The 16415-nt window shown below is 36.7% G+C and overlaps 1 long non-coding RNA gene across 1 annotated transcript in view; it reads left to right on the forward strand.

The window, feature by feature from the left end:
• The first annotated feature begins 2414 nt into the window (after positions 1-2414).
• Positions 2415-16415, forward strand: part of LOC149243841 (uncharacterized) — an 81552-nt gene continuing 67551 nt past the window's right edge. Inside the window, exon 1 of the long non-coding RNA XR_016245805.1 lies at positions 2415-2673. This is a non-coding gene — a long non-coding RNA (uncharacterized LOC149243841). The remainder of the gene's footprint in view (positions 2674-16415) is intronic.

A 16415-nucleotide genomic window follows, 5' to 3' on the forward strand; every position in this document is an offset into this window, starting at 1 on the left:
AAGCCTTGTATAATATTTAGCTGAATATTGATCCTAATACCAACACAAAAATAGAAATCCTTATTTATTAGGCCCTTCTTCATTTAAGAAAACCATTTCCATACTCTCTTTTTTTAACACATGAATGTAATCATGTGACAAACTCTCTTTCTAAAAAAGCCCTCCCTGACAAGGAAGGCTATATATTTTTGAAGAGAGTCAGGGCATCCAACTTTTGAGGAGAGGGAGACTCCTTATCCCCTATGACACTTTTACTGGTTTTTTTTTGGTATTATTGTGTCACTACAGATATGTAATCTAACTTTTTTTTTGTTTTGAATATTATGTTTTTTTTGCTTGATTGGCTTTGTTATATAGGTTAATATTTTCAGTAGATAATGTATTAAGTTGCTGTTTATATTGTTTTTGATTAATAGTCTCTCTGTCTATCTGTAAATATATATAGAAGTCTCATATATTTTTTTTGGTGACACACTGTACTCTTTTTGATTTAATTAAAAAGATGAGCTTCCTTTACAACGAAAAAAGGTCAAAAAAAGAAGAGGAGGAAGTATCCAAAGTCAAAAGATTTTTTTTTTTTTTTGTAAGCTAGTGCGGTACTCGATTTCCATTACTATAAAAACATTGGACAAATACATAATATGGACAGGTCATCGCCCGCCCTTAAGGGAAACCAGGCTAACCATATGAAATGTTTGAAAGCCATCCAAAAACAAAAGATAACCAATCTTTCTATCCATGCGATATAAACAGCTAAGCTTACTACTAAGTCAGAGTCCTTGTCTTTCAGCATATATATAAACAAAACAGGAAAGAACCAACCAGATTAAAAAACTGCTGCACTACTGCAAACATGGCTGTTAATACTGGGTCTACTGCAACGAAACCTCTTTCTCCTTCGTCGGCAACCTCTCCTTCTCCAGCTTAACCCCCAAACCGCCCGTCTGTAACAGCGCCACAATGTCATCCATTTTCTTTTCTTGCATCATAAGAATAATCTGAATATTTTTCAACTCTTTCTTCATGGTGGGAATGCCCTGAATCAACTCCGCCATCTCAAGAGCCACCTGTTCCATGGCTTTAGCTAGTAACCTCTTCATCCCCCAGTACACGTGCAACGACTGTTTGTAAAGTGACCGTCTGCCACGGGTATGCCCAGGATCAGGTAAGTATTGTTCCCAATCGCCCATCTCAGGCTCTGAATAACCCTGCAAAGCTTCATCTTCCATTTGTTCAATCATCGTGCGGATATCCGGATGAGTATCTGTGACATACGCAGCTTCTGCCTCCTGCAGTCGATGCCTGATATCCTTCTTGCCCCGTTTATATCGTCGGCCCTCAGTGGCAGCCCCCTCGCCAAGATCATCCAACTGAGTTGCGCTTCTACGTCCCCCACCACCACGACCTGCTGGGCGACCTCTCCCTCGCTGTGACCCTCTTCCTCGCATTACCCCACGACACCCTCGTTCAACATCACTCCACTCTTGACTGTCATCCTCACTATTCTCCACAGTACACATCGGTGGCCTCCGAATACCCACTTTCCCTTTCCCTCCGCCGCGAGGAGCAGCCTCTGCAGAAACCCTCGGCTTCTCCAATTCCTCATCCGAATCCCCCTGAATATCAATAAACGCCTTCTTCATGGTATCCCCCACAGGGCTTTTGCCCTTCTCCATGAAGTTGGTCGTTTGACTACGCGTAAGCCTACCTCCGCGCCCCTGATACTCCATCACCTTAAAGACGCCGGGCTGATAGAATTGAACTATGAAATGGCTATCAGTTATACAATGCAGAGGAAAGTTAAAGAGACTGCATGCAATGGTAGAGGGCCCGAGATCCTGCCACCTTGCTAAACAAGCCCACCACGATCGATCTAAATCATTAATTGCTCTGCCTAAAACACCACCATCAAACAAGGATAATGGGGATACTTCGCCGTCATAATATGCACGTCGTCTTGGTACCCTAACCCAATGGCCGCTTGGGAATCGCAATCTCCCTCTTGGTGGCATGCTCTCCTTAGTACTGTCATTAACCATATTAAATCGAAAGGCTGGATAATATGATCTTGTCTTGAATGCTCTGTCCTTCCGTCTACAAATTAACCTGCCCGTATGTGTGATGGCACCTGTGGGAGGTCGTTGTAACATCATATTCGATGGAGAGTGAAATCATTGCGTTGAGCGCCTCTGCCAGGCAACCGCATCAGCATGATCTTGATGCAGGATGTTATGTAAGTCATGCCAGCTGGGGTCATTTTGTACCGATGCCCAGCTGCAATCCATTCGTCTATTTGGCCCTCCACCCCCCCAATTAGCCAATAACTAAGAAAGCACGAGAAAGAATTACTACATATCTGAAGTAGACGAGGTATAAAAACATAAACTTTCACTTCTCATAGTAAAACTAAAATCTCGTTGGATCTATCTAAAAAGATGACTCGGTACTAACGTTGACTATGGCCATGTGCCGTAACTTTAGACCTTTCAAGGTCTTCAACTCCCTTTTCTTGTCACATCGTTGGAGTTTTCCTTCTTTGTTGTTCAGGGATCTAGCTGGGTTCCTTCCGTTTGCTGGGGATAGTCCGACGCTCATTGGGTGCGTTAGAAAGGAAATTTCAGCCCTCAAATCGAAGATTACTGTGATGTCAATCAACCGGCAGCAGCGGATCATGTAATCTACTCCACTGCAGAGCTTGAATTTTTTTTTTTTTAGCTGCATGTGGCTGTTCTCTTTAAATTTTTCTGTGTTTCAAACTTGAAATTAGTTTGCGTTAATTTTGAACGGATTTGTAGGTGAAGGATTGATTTTTAAGCGAAATTGTTTTACAAGAATACGTTTGAGGTTTTGTAGCAAGGATTGATTTTTAAGCGAAATTGTTTTACAAGAGTACGTTTGAGGTTTTGTAGCAAGTTAAAGGTAGGTTTAGAAGAATTTTGGATTTTAACAGTGATTAAACAGAGCATTTTTGGAGGTTTGATGGAATTTTGCCGAGATTAAATAAACAAGGAAAAAAAGAGTGTTTTTGGGTGAAGTTTTCTTTATTTATGGTGTGAATCTTGATGGGTTTTGATTCACGCTGCTTCTGTAGTCCTGGCCAGCCACATTCATAACATTGGTGCCCAATAAGCATAGAGTCCTTCACCCACTCTAAATTATTTTTCTTTCGCCTTTGCAAGGATTGTAGGATCTATTCCATTTGAACTGAGCAGTCTAAGAATAGAAGTCTAGATGTTAGTGTATACCGAAGACAAACAAATTGGATTTTTAAGTGGACTAGCCTCTCTATGTATGTTGCTTGTTTCTGAAAGTGATAAAATGATGGCATTACTTTGTAATTTTGAATGGGGTTGTTTTGATTCAGTCCAATCATGGTAGATCCAACAATCTGGTCTTTGACCTGGAGCTTTTAGCAAGCTAAGTGGTTTCAGGGTTATAGAACATCAGTTATCCAATTTAAAAGCTAGTTGTGTGCATGTATAATCTTATAAAATGCCTTTTCTGTATTAATTTTTCTTATCTCTTAGTCTCAGGTAATGTGGTACGTTTTTTTAAATCTGCTGATCTCCTCCGTATCTCTTGATCTATGCAAAACTGATGTTTGATGTACACAAATATAACTTGAGGAGTCAAAGATCACTTGTCCATATCTCCAGATTTGCACAATTCTGCGAATTTCCCATACTTAATGCAGACAATTCTCATTGAGAGTAGTCCATTCTTACGTGCCCTTATGGTGCTAGTTTACAGAATGTTGCAGGTGTTGGTTAGGAAATTGCAACGTTCGTTGTTTCATGTGGTATATTGTCTGTTATCTCTCAATCTCTCCGTACAAAGAAAAGTCCTAACCTTGTCCAGGCAGAACCTAAGTTAACTATAAAGCAAATCACCTACTGTCACTTTGGTGATTTGTTCCTCTTTAGATTAAGAAAAAATTAACGAACGGGAATCTCTGTATCAACCTAAACTTAGTCGTTGGTATAAACCTAAACTTAATCGTTGGTATAAGGGGAAAAGTAACTCAGGAACCTCACTTAATCAATTAACTCACTTTGAGGATGGAATCTCCAAATGTGTATGTGTAAGAAAACTTCCTATGGTTCAAGGGTCATGTGTATGTGTAAGAAAACTCCCTATGGCTCAAGGGTCACAAGAAGCTCAGCAATGCTAGTCCAAGTTGCCCAATTTGGGTAGGTTGAAGTAGAAAAGTGAGCAAATCGTGAGGTGGTTCAAAACCCAATATTCTCACAGGTAGCTTGTGAAAGGTGAACATTACAAGCCGAAGAGTTGAAATGGAGTTAAATGTTAATACCAAACAATACCAAATCTTTAGCATTGTGAATTTAAGAAATGTGATTAAGAATTCCCCAAAAGTAAATGCTAATGCTTAAGATGTTGGAAAAGTGCCAAATAAATAGTAGTTCTGAAATTGAAATGACCATTGACCATGAAATTTGTTACAGGTTTGCATTCATATTTAAGCATCATCCCATTCAACACATGAAAATTCAAAAGAGTATTGAGAATGACCCTTTGCAAAAGAAAGAAATGAGAACTTCGGAAAGTGGAAAGAAATGAGAGACTTCGGAAAGAAATATCATGAAATGCTTGACCAAATAGGTGTCCAAAATGAATATCATGAAATGCTTGACCAAATAGGTGTCCAAAATGAAGCTTGTTGTTAAACTTATGAATTCTTCAACAATGAAAATAATTATCAGATTTTTACCCAAATGAATTTTTACCAGAATTCAAGCTCATCTGTGAGTTTAGCAAGTTAGTGTTGAGTGATTAGACCATTAACCTTTCAGATTGCCATCTTAGGGGCCTCGACAGCTCAGAAATATACTTAAAAAAAATATGCAGTGAATTAGATTCACAAATGTATATGTCATGAAGGTAACAAAACAATTTTCAGTGTTAAGACTTTGTGTATTAATGTTGCAAGATAAATAAATCCATGATTGATAACCCAAATGTTTAGTCACCAGACAAAAGAAATGACCAGTCAATTATATTACTTCTGTGAGAGCATTTACCATGATTGTTTCAAATTATTTGTGCACAATATACTTTTGATAGTGCCCTTTATTGGGTGAAAAATCGTGAGAGCAGTGAAAATGTCGTCATCCATGTATCTCAATTATGTTTTGGAGAAAACCCACAATGTTTATGCCATTTAACTCAAGGAAAAACTCTGTTGTTCCCAAAAGTAACTCAGTAAAATTGCAAATGTCCCTAGCAAACGATGTGTTAGATTAGGGTCACCATCTGACTCCAGGGTTTCTTATCCATTCTATTAAAGAAAAGACAGCAATCCAGAAGATTTAATATTTATTTACAGTGGGCGTAGACTCCTTCCACAAACTCCTGCTTAATATCTGTTCCAAGTCAAATTAAATAAATGAACATTAAACTCCTGTATCACAACAAAGTCATAAAACATTTCCATCTTTACCATAGATTTTCAGAATGAAAGAGCTGTAAGTTACCTATTCGATTCATTCGATTCACCCAAAACAAGCAGGTCAAATTAAATGAATGAACATTAAATCCCTATATCACAACAAAGTCATAAAACATTTCATCTTTACCATAGAATTGCAGAATGAAAGAGCTGTAAATTACCTATTGGATTCACCCAAAACAAGCAGGTCATACCACCTCGCAAGCCATTGATTTAATGTTTTATGTCTTGGAAACACAGGAATTTGGAACGCTGAGTTAATATTCAGATTTAGTTCAGGAAAAGAGATCTGTTTTCCATGTGTATTCAGATTTAATCTTACGTTTAAAGCTGAATGGAAACCTGAGCAAGTGAGTAAGTTAGATTCAAGTGAAGATTTAGGTGCCAGAGTTATGTGAGATTAAAATTGAAATAAAATCCCAAAGGAACTTTAAAAAAGTCGACCTTCTTCAGAAAAATCAGGTAGATTCAAGTTGCTCTTTACTTAAAACTCAAGTTATAAAATATTTAAGCGAAGGTCAGTAACAATACTTGAGTGGAATGATCTGTATCAGAAATTTATCTTGAAATGAAACCCCAGGTCACCCTAGAAAAATCTGAAAAATGAAAAGAAATTAAAGAATGGTGGAAGAAGTAGTGAATAGTGGTCCTTACCATCGGGCTATGGATTCTTGAAGTTGCTTAATAATCTCCAGATTATTCAAGTGTTTGAAGTCCTACAACATTCGTAGAAGAATTGGAAGAGCATCACACTAAAGCCATAGAACTTCACGGTTCAAAGGAGGGAAATTAGGTATTACTAAAACTAAACCCTAGGCATTAGAAGGAAAATTAGATCAGATTTATTAGTGGTCCTTACCATCGGGCTATGGATTCTTGAAGTTGCTTAATAATCTCCAGATTAGTCAAGTGTTTGAAGTCCTTCAACATTCGTAGAAGAATTGGAAGAGCATCACACTAAAGCCATAGAACTTCACGGTTCAAAGGAGGGAAATTAGGTATTACTAAAACTAAACCCTAGGCATTAGAAGGAAAATTAGATCAGATTTATTCTTATTGGTGATAACCTTTTTCCTCTTCATTTTCCACAACCAGTCTTATTGGTGATAACCTTCTTCCCTTTATTTCCCACAACCAAAATGAGAAGAACCACCTCCTTTGATAAGAATAGAAACCTCGTAAACCAGCACTACAATACCATGCCCTAGATGACAGAGTGTGCTTTATACAAGAGGAAATCATAACTAACTTTTAACTAATTCACATGTGTGTGGACATGCATGAAGGCCAAGTGGTGCCCTCTCCCCACAATGAGTAGAAAGATAACTTGTTTCACATGTGTGGGAGTCAAATAGGTCAAATAATAGATAGATGGAAACACAGTAATTATGGATATATATCGAACATTACGAAAGTGACGAGGCAGCCCATGGTCTGTACTCGGTCCAACCTTTGAGATTGGTAATTTCATCGTACAAAGATTGATGGTATAAATTTTAGATTGGTGGGTGATTCACGATATTCCATTAAATTTATTATAAATAAGTGCATATATATTTTAGGTCTCCATAATGCAAGATAAAGCGTCCATTTTGGAAACGGATTGGTTTTTTGTTTTCAAATGAAAAGACACGACCTAACCAAGTCAATGTGATAACTTGGCTGAGTCATCAGTGGTAAAGATTATTTTTTTTTCAAAAGGAAAAATATAAGAATAAGAAAATAAATTAATAATAATAATTTGTTTAGGTTATTTGATTTATTAAAAAGCCTTGAAATAAAGTCAATAACCAACTTGCAATGAAAAGTATATTAATATAATTAAATTTATGTAGCTTATAAATGCAAATAAATATGAAAACTAAAATTAAAAATTAATATTTTTATTATTATTAATTATAAAAAAATTAATGTAAAAATTAAATTTATGTACATTTAAAAAACTATATAATATATATTATATACTAAGATAAAAAGTTTTGAAATAACATTACTTTTAATATAATATAATAGTATATTATATAGTGTATGAATATTAAGTTTGAAAATTATGGATATTAATATTATATTATATAATAAAGTGAGGGGGAGGGAGAGAGATGGAGGAAGAAAAAAGGGAAGGGAGAGAGATGGAGGAAGAAAAAAGGGAAGGAAGAGAGACATCTAGAAAGGTGGTGAGAGAAAGGGAGTTAAAGGGAGAGATGGAGAGAGAGTGAGGGAGATTGATGTTAAAATTTGAATTTCTCTTAGAAGAAATCATATCTTTCAGGTTTGTTTGAACCACCATTAATAAAATTTAATTTTTGACAATTATAATATGACTTTCCAAAAATAGTAAGTCACATATCAATTTGGAAGTGATCTTCCAAAAATAGAAATTCATGTCAAAATGATCAAGGATGATCTCGACATATGGAATCCACTTTAAAATCAAATCAATCATGATTATACTAGTCAAGAATTAATATTTTTATCCTTATTATTATTATTATTATTATGATACTATTATTTATAAAATAGCCTAAAGTCATTCACCTTTAATAGATTAATAAAAACGAATTCTCTCATGGAATAAGTCAATTAAATTGAAAATCTCTTACTTAGAAAATCGAACCTCTCTCTTGGAATAAAATAGTAACTCCACATTTAAAGATAATGTAACTCTTTCTCACTAATTCAATGTATGACAAAAGTGTAACTCCTTCTCATTTAATGCTCTTGTAACTCCCTCATTCAATTTGATTTTCAACTTTCATCAAATATTCTCACTTGTCTAAGTGTAACTCTCTCTCTCCCTAATTCGAATTGTAACTCCTCAAGACAAATGTACATCTCTCTCTATTCTTGGGATGAGTTACACTTCTCCTCAAGTACCTGCTTCAACATGGAATTCGATTATCCTATTATTGGCTCAAGGAATGAATTCATTTCATAACTCTTCTCTTTTCTCATTTATTTAAGCAAGAGCAAGTGAGAGTTGAGAGCAACATGTTCATTGTGAAGAAGAAGAGTTAGTGTTAAGTGTGTGCAAGAGAAGTGTGAAAGCAAGTGAAGAGTAAGGGCAAGGGAAGAGTTGAAGCAAGTGTGAAGGACAAGATCTGATCAAGAGAAGGAAGAGATCTTCAAGCAAAGAGCAAGAGCACTTCAGTTGCAAGTTGATCAGACATTGATGACTTTATTTATTATCATTCTCTATCTCTCTCTGTACTCTGCTGAATAATTGAAGAAATCTAATAGAAGAAGAATCATTTGGGTTTTCCCTTTGTGGGTTTTGCCCTGGTTATTGGACCTAACTCTTAGTGTCCCATATTTGTGTTTGGTTATATTCATATAATCCTTAAGTTTATGTTCTATCTACAACTGCTGATTTGAAAAGTTGTGAAGAAGAAATCCGCATTCTAAGTAATTATAACAACATAGAACATTCAATTTTCTGACATTCAATTTTCTCCGAAGTACATTCAACTTTTTGCAAAGTACATTTAGTTTCATTGAATTTTCTGTAAAATATATTCAATTTTGCAAGTACATATAGTTTTATGCATAAAACTTTCAAGCTTTTGCAAATTTTTTAAAAATTTATGCATAGAACTTTTAGATTTTAACATGGTATCAAAGTCTTGGTGAAGACATGTCCAAGGAGACCAGAGATTACCTGAAGAGACCCCACTTGCTACAAAAATTTATGATTAAGATGACTTAGTCCTATTTCAAAATAGAGAAAAAGTTGAATGATGCTTCAAACTTTGGTCCATGGAAAACAAGGCTAGATATCGCACTCGAAAAACACGAAGTTTTGGAGTATGTTGAAGACACAATAGCTGATCCATTAGACAATTCAAGTACTACTGTCAAATCCAAATATAAAAAGGGGTAAAATCAAAGTTAAAAAATTATCCTTGATTCTCTTAGTGATCATCTTATTACTTATGTTTCTGATTTGAAGAAAGCTAAATAAATATATGACAAACTAACTGGTATATTTGTAATTAGTAATTTGAACTAGATTATTGCCTTGAAGAATCAGCTGAAAGACATTAAAATGAACAGAGGAGAGACTATTCAAGCATTCTTCCTGAGAATGACCAAAATCAAGAATCAACTATTAACAGTTGGTGAAGTTGTACCTGACAAAGAAATGGTGTTGATTATGCTTGGAGGCCTTTATCCTGTTTGGGAGACTTTTATCACCACCATCAACAATATCAACATTATTCCCACATTTTATGAGGTCCTGGGAAAGTGTATCGAAGAGGAAGCTAGAATGATCTCTAGAGGGAGAATTTCACATCATGAAGAAGAATAACCTACTGGATTTTCACCCTATGATAAGAGAAAGAAAGGTAATAAAAAAAATATGCTTTCAAATCAAATAAACGGAATCTAGACATGTCAAAAGTTAGATGATTTGTAGAATTCCTGTAGAAACTTCGATAGATCTAGAATTCTAGTTAAATTAAACACAAGTAATTTGCTGATATTCAAGAGAGGAGAGAAAGAATTTGCTCCATAAAATCAATGTATTAAATTAATGAACAATAGTAATACATGAGCAACCAAACCTCTAATCCCAAAGGGAGGTGGTTATATAGAAATTGCCGAATTTAGAAAACTAAGAAAAAACTAGTAAAAAACTAAAAAAGGCTAAGAAAAGCTAAAAGGAGTACTAAAATAGCAACAATGACTCAAGACAACCTATGCCAACTATCAGCCACGAGGAAAACATGAAGAGGGGCACATTTCCCAAGGAAGGCAATTTTAAAACATGCTAAAATGGTCCGGGGGACCAAATCCCTTGATTTAAGGGGTAATCTTCATGTGCGGCACTAATCCTCAAATAAATCAAGTGGATGAGGTGTGGTTAGTTGTGAACATGCACTTAGATTTCTAAATGGTTTACGAAAGTGGTTGGACCAATATTTCCATAATATTAAGCCTTTAAAGGTAAAAAACAAGGGAAAGTTGGTCCATCGAGCTAGTTTACCAAAAGTCAAGTGTGAACATGATTTTCAGTGCATGTGGCTAAGTCAAGGATTTTTAGGCTAAAAAATAAATGTAGATGTTAGGATTATATTCCAACACCCCCCCTTCATCCTAACTCACTTATCTAAACTGAGTCCCGACCAAGATGCCATGTTAGGTACTCAGGTACAATAAATAAAAGATCCTCATAAAATGAAGAAAGAGGGAAAACCTCGTGGGAACCCCCCCCCAAAAAAAGAGGGAAAACCTCGTGGGAACCCCCCCCCAAAAAAAAGAGGAAAAAAGGGCTAAGTGGCCAGAAGGGCCTACTCAACTGTCTCCACCACTCCAAGCATAGCTCTCAGTTCTGAAAATTTCTTTTCAGTGAAAGACTTGGTGAAGATGTCTGCAACCTGCTGCTCAGTGGGGCAGTACTGTAGTGATATGACTCGGTCACAGATCAGCTCGTGGATGTAATGCATGTGAATCTTGATGTGCTTGGTCCTCTGCCTCTGAAATGGATTAGTCAATATCTGAATGGACCTCTGATTGGCACAAAATATGACAGTCAGAAGTGGATACTGAATACCAAACTCGAAGAGAAGCCCCTGCAACCAAATAGCCTGTGTAGTTGCATTCACTGCACCTCTATACTCTGCCTCAGCTATAGATAAAGCAATCGTGGATTGCTTCTTGCTAGACCAACAAAAAGGCCCTGAACCAAAGCTAAAAACATAAATAGAGGTGGACTTGCGGTCTGTACCATCGCCAGCCCAATCAGAATCTGTGTACCCAATCAGTGAAAGTGGGCAATCTGCAGCATAAAAAATACCAAAACTGGAAGTACCTTTCACATATCTAAGGATTCTCTTTGCAGCTTTCCAGTGAAGCTCATGGTGCTCCTGCATATATCTGGAACAAACTCCTATTGCAAAAGATATATCAGGTCGGGTGTGAGTAAGATACAACAAACTCCTGACCAACTATCGGTACAGTGTACTGTCCACCAAAGGTGTAATACCCGCATCCTCAAATCTGATCCCCGAAAGAAAGGGATATACTGCTGGCTTGCATTCTATCATCTCAAAGTGGACAAGTAGATCTGGTGCATACTTAGACTGTGCCAACTTGATCCCTGAAGTAGACTGAGAAACTTTAAGACCAAGAAAGTAGTGCAACTGTCCCAAATCTATCATGGAAAATTGATCGTGCAATGTTGATTTTGCCGAATCAGTAGCTGAGGTAAGGTTCCCTGTCATCAGTAAATCATCAACATAAAGTACTATCAGCAAAAGAGAATCATCATGTTGCAGCAAATAAACATTCGGATCAAATTTGCATCGAATGAATCCAATGGAAAGCAGGAAAGAATCCATCTTTGCATACCAGGCTCTCAGAGCCTGTTTTAGGCCATACAAAGATTTCTTTAATCTGCAAATGAGGGAAGAGTTTTGTATGTATCCATGTGGCTGCTCCATATATCTCCTCCTTGAGATCTCCATGAAGAAATGCACTCTTCACATCTGCGAGAAGCAGCAATGGCTAAAACTAGTCAAACGAAGTCCATTTTTGCAACAGGTGCAAATGTCTCTATGTAGTCTATGCCATGTACCTGTGAGTATGCTTTTGCAACAAGTCGAGCTTTGTACTCTCTGATCTCACCATCTGTAGCAATCTTTGTTCGATATATCCATCGACAACAAACAAGCTTTCTTCCTTTCGGAAGTGGAACCAAGTCCCATGTGTTGTTTTCCATGAGAGCAAAGTACTCTTCATCCATGGCAGCCTCCCAAAGCGGGTTTCCAGCAGCCTCAGAGTGTGACTGTGGATCTGAACCAAGTTTCATATAGCAATGTATGGGAAGCAATGATTTGGTGGCAGCTAGGGCTTGAGGAGCCCCAAAAAATTGTGATCTAGTCCTTCTCGCATCCGCAGGATCACTGACTAGTTCACCTGCATCTTGCAGGGTTTTCTCTGCCCAAGTTGGCAGCTGAGTTGGAGCAGCCATGACTTGCTCCTCATCCTCTGAATCAGACCCAAGAGGCTTCTCCGATGGCTGCTCTGAAGTGCTCAAAGAAGTTTCATACTCCTCATCAGGAGGCGCAGCAAGCTGCAATGGATCATCTCTCTTAGCCCACAAAACTCGTTATAAATCCTTTCAATTACTTCGAATGGAAGACAGAAATCAGCTTTACATGGTAACAATGGGAACGGACACTGAATCGACTTCTGCAGTGGAGAAGATCAAGTATTTCAATAAATTAGATGAAGCAATTGGGCTGATATGTCTATCAATTTCCAGATAACTCCTCTTTCATGTCAGCGGAGCCACTACTCCTGATGCAGTATGGACCATATTGGAAGGACTATTCGGCAATCAGGATGAAATGAGAGTGCATCAACTGGAGAATGAACTCATATCCCTTAGTCCAACTCATTTCAGCAACATGCAAGAATATTTCACCAAGTTTAAATCCCTACTCGTTGAACTTGATGCATGTGGTGTCAAGAAAGAGGAAGATCAACTCATCCTTTCGATTCTCTCAGAATTCCTGTAGAAACTCCGATAGATCTAGACCTGCAAATAAAACTGTGTATAATCCACTAGATTCAAACTAGCTCTGATACCATGTAGAATTCCTGCAAAAACTCCTATAGATCTAGAATTCTAGTTAAATTAAATACAAGTAAGTTGCTGATATTCAAGAGAGGAGAGAAAGAATTTGCTTCATAAAATCGATGTATTAAATTAATGAATAATAGTAATACATGAGCAACCAAACCTCTAATCCCAAAGGGAGGTGGTTATATAGAAATTGCTGAATCTAGAAAAGTAAGAAAAAACAAGTAAAAAACTAGAAAAGGCTAAGAAAAGCTAAAGGGAGGCCTAAAATAACAAAAATGACTCAAGACAACCTATGCCAATTATCAGCCACGAGGAAATCATGAGGAGGGGTGCATTTCCTAAGGAAGACAACTTTAAAACATGCTAAAATGGTATGGGGGACCAAATCTCTTGATTTAAGGGGGAATCTTCATGTGGGGTGCCAATCCTCAAATAATTCAAGTGGATGAAGTGTGGTTAGGTGTGAACATGCACTTAGATGTCTAAATGGTTTAGGAAAGTGGTTGGACCAATATTTCCATAATATTAAGCCTTTAAAGGAAAAAAACAAGGGAAAGTTGGTCCATCGAGCTAGTTTACCAAAAGTCAAGTGTGAACATGATTTTTAGTGCATGTGGCTAAGTCAAGGATACTTAGGCTAAAACATAAATGTAGATGCTAGGATTATATTCCAACATGTTTTAACTCTCAAAAGCATGGTGACTTTGCTCATGACTGTAAAGAAAGAAGAAGAGAACCTAGATTCAAAAAACAAATTTGATTATAGAAAATACACTTTTGAAAAAAAAAAGAAAAAAAGACCATCCTAGGAAAACAAGAAATCTAAGGTATAAAAATATTGCAACGGAAACTCAATCAAAATATTTTCTTGTTTTTTCTCTTTCCAGTTCTTTTTCTGCAGATTCATTTGATAGTTGGTTAGTTGATAGTGGTGCGTCCAAATACTTCACTAGTTACAAAGAAACACTCTTTAATCTATTTGAGAGGGAGACTAATTTAAATGTTATCTTCGGAGATAATTCTACTCACCAAGTTAATGGTTATGGTTCAGTTTCATTTCAGTTAGATGATGACAAATCTATTTTTTCTGCAAGAAGTTTTGTATGTATCTGGTTTGAAAAAGAATCTTGTATCCATATCTTCTTTAGAAGATAAAGGAATGAAATTTGCTTTTATAAATGGAAAAGTTTTAACTTGGACATTGAAGTCAAGTATGAGAAAAGCCTTCACTCTCAGATCAAGATGTGAAGGAATTTACAAAGTCAATGGTAAACCCATTCATGCACTGGTTCATGATACCATTCTTTAGTGTGAGATATGGCACATAAGATTTGTTGGAATGCCTAAGATCAAAATGTATCATGAAGGAGTTTTCTTAGGATGTGCAAGTGGAAAGCATATAAAGGGACCATTCACTTCAAGTAGAACAAAAACTAGTCAGGTACTTCAACTCATACATTTTGATTTATGTGGACCTATGCCTAGTGCTTCTCTTGGTGGCTACTTGTATTTCATGATTTTTGTTGATGATTTTTCTTGCAAGACATGGATATTTTTTTTGAAAAACAAAGGGGAAACATCTGACATGTTCAGATATTTCAAGGCTTTGATTGAAAATCAAACTAGAAAGCTAGTCAAAGCTTTCAGATCTAATAATGAGAGAGAGTTTATCTCCAATGATTTTAATGATATTTGCAAAGGCGCTAGAATAAATAAAGAAACCATTGTGTTGTACAATCCACAACAAAATGGTGTGGCTAAGAGGAAGAATAAAACCATTATGGAAGCAGTTAGAGCCATGTTGCATGATTAAAAGTTACTAAAGTTTCTATGGAGAGAAGCTACAAATATTGTTGTTTATGTGCAAAACAAAACTCTTCATTAGGCCTTAAACAATAAGACTCTTTAAGAAGTTTTCACTAGTAAAAGGTTTGAGGTGAGTCATTTGAGAATCTTTGTCTGTCATGTGTACTTCCATGTGCCAAACAAGAAAAAGAACAAACTAGAAGCTTCAGGTAAGAAAGGTACATTTGTTGGTTATTGTGATAATTAAAAATCTTATAGAATTTATGTACCTCGTCAAAGAACCATAGAGTTTAGCAGAGACGTAACATTTGATGAAGATGCAACTCTTAGAAAAGTGAGAGACTCTCCTCCTCCTACCATTGTTGAAAGACCAGTTGTTAATTAAAAAGAGCGTGCATCTGAGTCTGGACCGGAACCTGAGAATGAACTTGCTAATAATCCAATGGGTTCAATGGATCCTCTAGATCCTCCACCACATCATTCTCCTATCAGAAAAAGACCACTATGGCTGCGAGATACCTTGCAAGATACTAAATAACATGTTGCCCCAAGAGGAACATTAAGAGAAAGTAAGAAGCCAAGTTGGTTTCAAGGGTATGTTGCTGCCATGAGAAACATCATTCAGGCATAACCATGCACCTTTGAAGAAGCTGCAAAAGAACAAGTCTGGAAAGATGCCATGACTGAAGAATACAAGTCCATCATCTAGAATGATGTCTAAGAAGTGGTTCCTAGACCTCAAGGTAAATCTATTGTCACTTCCAAATGGTTGTTTAAGATTAAACATGGTGCAGATGGTAGTATTGAAAAATATAAGGCTATATTTGTAGCTAGAGGTTTCTCTCAGAAAGAGGGAATAGATTACGATAATATTTTTCATCCGTAGCTCGATATACTACTGTTCGATCTGTTGTTGCCTTAGCTTTTAGCCAAGGATGGTCTCTTCATCAAAAACTGCTTTTTTGCATGGCTTCCTCAAGGAAGAGGGATTTGTGGAACAACCACAAGGCTTTGAAGAGCATGACAAGGAATTCATGTATGCAGACTGAAGAAAGCCTTATATGGGTTGCAGCGAGCTCCAAGAGCTTGGTATGCTCACGTTGATAGCTACTTGATAAAACTTGGTTTCACAAGAAGCAGTGCAGACCTAAACCTCTACTTCAAGACAATCCAAGGTATACCTTTCATTTTGGTAATGTATGCTGATGATTTATTCTCGATAGGAGGAGAACCTCTTATCTTTCAGCGTAAGAGGGAGTTAGCTTTTGAATTTGAAATGAAATACCTTGGTTTGATGCATTACTTTCGAGGTCTAGAGGTTTGCAAAGACTTGGTGAAATTTATCTTTCTCAAGGAAAATATGTTGTTAAGCTTCTTAAAAGATTTGCTATGGTAGAATGCAATTCCATGCATACTCCTATGGAAATGAACTTTAAGAAATTATGTGGCAAAGCTGCAGGACCTAGTCTGGCAAATCTAACATAGTATAGACAACTCATTGGTGTTTTGATGTTTTTGGTAAACACTAGGCCTAACATATGCTTCGCTGTAAAC

This window comes from Pinus tabuliformis, chromosome 8, assembly GCF_031772625.1.
Source record: "Pinus tabuliformis cultivar Carrire ecotype Pingquan chromosome 8, CPIR1, whole genome shotgun sequence".
Classification (NCBI taxonomy): domain Eukaryota; kingdom Viridiplantae; phylum Streptophyta; class Pinopsida; order Pinales; family Pinaceae; genus Pinus; species Pinus tabuliformis.